This window comes from Lactuca serriola, chromosome 2 (genome assembly GCF_051521515.1).
Source record: "Lactuca serriola cultivar US96UC23 chromosome 2, Lser_US96UC23_V15, whole genome shotgun sequence".
Lineage (NCBI taxonomy): Eukaryota > Viridiplantae > Streptophyta > Magnoliopsida > Asterales > Asteraceae > Lactuca > Lactuca serriola.
Window position 1 is genome coordinate 217,640,080 of NC_136409.1, and position 4,224 is coordinate 217,644,303.

General features: G+C 39.0%; 1 non-coding gene across 1 annotated transcript; it reads left to right on the forward strand.

Moving 5' to 3' along the window:
* The first annotated feature begins 1,478 nt into the window (after window positions 1-1,478).
* On the forward strand, window positions 1,479-1,585 carry LOC145091100 (small nucleolar RNA R71). The gene has a single exon (XR_013701988.1). It is a non-coding gene; the product is annotated as a small nucleolar RNA R71 (small nucleolar RNA).
* Window positions 1,586-4,224: the final 2,639 nt, after the last annotated feature.

Here is a 4,224-nt window from a genome sequence, read left to right on the forward strand (position 1 = left end):
CCAACAATGTTAAGCAATGGACGACCAAGGATTATTGGAACATCCGGGTCTTCTTTCATGTCCAAGACTACAAAGTCTATTGGAAAAATAAATTTTCCAATTTTCACCAAAATATCCTTCACTATTCCCCGGGGTTGTGTCACTGAACGGTTCGCCATGTGAACCTTCATTTTTGTAGCCTTCATCTTCTAAATCTCCAATTTTTGATAAAATGAGAAAGGCATTAGATTAATGCTAGCCCTAGAATCGGCTAAAGCATTAACCTTCATTTTATTCCCAAACTCACATGGAAGAGTGAGGCGTCCAGGATCCCCCATCTTTTCTGGTGTTTCTCCCAATACAACTTTTGAAGTTTGTTCACTTAGAATCACTATAGACTGCTTCTTTAATTGCCTTCGAGTGTCTATCAAGTCTTGCATCAATTCTGGTTCTCGGGAGCTTTGGATAAGGACTCGACAAAGGGGGTATTAATTGGGATCCCCTTCACATGCTTTACAAACTCTAAATGCTCCTTCTCCAGTTGACTAAGTGTAGCTCAGGTGGGAAATGGTAAAGGTGGCTGATAAGCTGGAACGGGCTTAAAGGGTTTTTGATCAGACACGTGCCACGTCGTGGCCAGAGGAGTGCCACGTCGTGGCGATCCTGGTTCAGCAACTTTTTCACTTTCTATCCTTGATTTCTTAGGCTACTGCGGTTCTTCTTCCAATGCCTCCAAGAACTCAGAGATTGCATCTTCATCAGTATCGATGGCCAATACGTGGGATTGGGTCTTTACTTCGGGATTCTTCGGGGATAATTTTTCATGAACTAGAGTGGCTAGTTGACCAAATTGTACTTCAAGGTTATGGATGGAGGCTTGCTGATTCTTTATCAAAGTTTGTTGTTCCATAATGGCAGAATCAGTGGCGTCGTGTCTCTTTTCTGAAGCTTCCATAAACTTCATCAAAATGGTCTCTAGGATGTGTTTCTTCTCGGCTGGTGGCTGCTCCTTTTGATAAAGGCCTCGACCTGTCTGCCTAAACTTCTCTTCTCTTTGCTTCTTATACTCTTCATATGGCAGCCACTCCCTCTTCGGTTTCCTCCAATCCTCATCAAGCTTATCCCCACTAGAGTAGCACACTTGAGCTTTTCTGTTCCCAAACTCATCTACATTGCAGTCCTTGGTCAAGTGTAGACCACTGCACCTCTCACAACCCACTCTTATGGCATGTATCAACTGGTCCATTTGTGTTATCCTGCGATCCATAATATTCAACATGGCCATGACAGCTGCTATTTCTTCAGTTTGGGCCCCTCCACCGCCTTTGATTCCATCTTGCCTCGGGTTGTGGTATTCGCGAGAGTGCTTCGCGAATTCTTCAATTAGCTCCTTGACCTCCCTTGGATTTTTCTTTGTCAGCGGTCCTTGAGAATCAAGGAGTTGTCTTGTCATTACGTTGACCCCATCATAAAAGATTGACATCTCTTGCTGCACATTTAGGTCATGTTGAGGGCAATTTCTGAGCAAGCCCTTGTACCGCTCCCATGCTTCGTATAGTGACTCCCCCTGCTGTTGCTCAAAGTTGGCTATTGCCTTCTTGAGTTTGGCTATTTTGGATAGCGGGCAAAACTGATCCAGGAATTGCTCACGCATCTGAGCCCAAGTGGTGATGGTACCCGGTGGGAGTGCTTTTAACCACTCCTTAGCAGCTCCTTTGAAAGTGATGGGAAGCATCCTAAGCAAGACTGTGTTTCTGGTGACATTTCGGACATTGAAGTAATCCGCTATGTCGTTGATTTCATCTAGATGCTTAAAAGCATCCTCATGATCTTTCCCGAAAAATGGGATGTCCTTCAGTGCTGTCAATATGTGTCCCTTCAGCTCGAATGTGGCAGTGGCAGGTATTGCAGGTTGGACTAAACCGGGACCCACATCTTTTTGGATCCGCTTCTTGTAAGCTCCCATGGACATTTCTTCAATTGCTGCCATCTCGTTCCTTGGCTCGTTCTCGGGTCTGCTCGTGTGTTCTTCAAATTCCGGCTCGGTATCGCTTTCGGACTCGGTTTGGATGGGTGTATGATCCAAATGCTCAAGATTGCTCTTGTGCCTCGCTGATGAACTTGACTCTCCTGTCTTCTTTCCCGACTTCCTAGAGAAGGCTGACTTCAATTCTTGTAAGGGCGTCTTTTTCTTGTGAAGTGCAGACTCTGGATCTTCAAGTGGTGGCACCAAATGTGTGTTTGAGCTTCTAGTCATGAACTCCTGCAACTTGCTAAACTAAAAACGTAAAACTGAACTAAAATAAGAAAAACTAACTACAAACTAAAATTTAAACAAAATTTAACTGTCCACGTCGTGGCAGGTATATGGCCACGTCGTGGACTCTGTGATTAACAGAAGAAAAATTATTTTGCTGAAAAATTAACTTTTTGTGGTTTTTACTCCACAAGAAGGATTGATTAATTTAATGCAAATAAATAAGCTAAAAACTAAGTTGTTCCCCGGCAACGGCGCCAAAAACTTGATGTGCACAAAAATACTCACTAATTTTGCTATTTATAACCTAACAAACTTAACTAACTATGCACTTATAGGCAGTGTACCTAATCAGATTACAATATAGTTTGGGTAAGTCGGGTGTCGATCACAGGGAACGGTGTTTCTAATTAATTTACTTACTATTAAATTAAACTAATTTATTAACAAGTTTAAAAGGGGTTTTATCTGGTTTTACAAGATCAGATGAACTTAAATCAAATTCGGTAAATAAAAACACTCTCTTGTTTAGTTTGAATCCACTTCTCCCTTATGGCTAGCTAATGATTACAGATTATTAAGTTGGTTTTTTAGTTGTATTAGTAATTTAGTTCTAACTTACCAATAATTAACTAATTCATGTCAAACCATGTATGTTCACACATAATTAAACAAAGAACTAATTATGAACGTAAATATGCTATGTAAGATTTGTTGTATAAACGCAACTATGGTCACAATACACGTTCTCTAGCACAGCTAAGCTTTATTTATTCTAATTACTAACTAAGATTGGTCAATCCTAGCTCTAATAATTCAATGTTCACTAAATCATTGGGTAAACAAGTTCATGCAGTTAATGGTCACTAAGCTACACAGAACATGCAATCAAGCAATTAGAAAAACAAATAATAGCATGCTAGGTCATACAAATCAAACACAAGCAATTTTTACCAACTAAAATTAATCCATAAGCATATAACTATTCATAAGGTTAAAGCTTCATCTAGCTAAACAAGAGTAGCTAGATTTAGCTGCAAATCATAGTAATTAAACTAACACAGCTAAAAATAATGAAAGACATGTTCTTATTTAACTAGAATAATAACCTCTATTCTTTTTGGTGTTTAAAACCCTCTTCCAGAACCTTTCTTTCGCTCTGAATCGCCTCCTGGAACTCTTTCCTTCTGCCAAGAGCTTTTTTTTTTTTAAGTAATAATCAGGAGAACTTATATAACCTTCAAAAACTCGCGCCACGTCGTGGCCAGCTATGCCACGTCGTGGGCTTCAAGCAATCCGTATCCTTCAAGGAAATCCTCCGCGTCGCGATGTCTATCTTCTGGAACACCCGTGCCACGTCGTGGGCTTCATCGCCATGTCGTGAACTAAGTATTTATCGTGATTTTATCCTTTTCTTGCCTTTCAAGCCTCCCATGTTCCCCATTTCGTCACTTTTGGTCCCTCTCTTCAAAAATCCTTTATATTGACTGAAAATAACAATTTAAAATCATAAGTATCATTATTATAAACATATTGTCAATTTATTAATAAAAATGTACTTAAATATTGCCTAAAAATAAGTATAAATATGGCAATATCACATCGTATTTTTGTTAACTCTGATAATTACATTGTAACCCTAATCACGCCTCTACAGTAGCAAATCTTCATAGAGTTCTTTTGAGGCGTGACACTTAATCATTCGACATTGTTGATTCATCGTTGTGTTATTCTTTTACTTGTTCTGAATCTGATAGATCCTTAAATATTTTGATCCTAACATATTTTATGAAAATTTTCACCAAACCTTGAGTTTGAGTCCAGGCATACCCAAGAGTATGCATGAATCCTTCAAATCAAGGCTCTAATACCAACTTGTAACGTCTCGAAAATCATAGGGTAAAATTTTCATTTTTAATATATGTTCAAACATTCATTTATCCTTTATTCAACATTTAGAAGTATTTCAAATTAAATCAATTATCAGA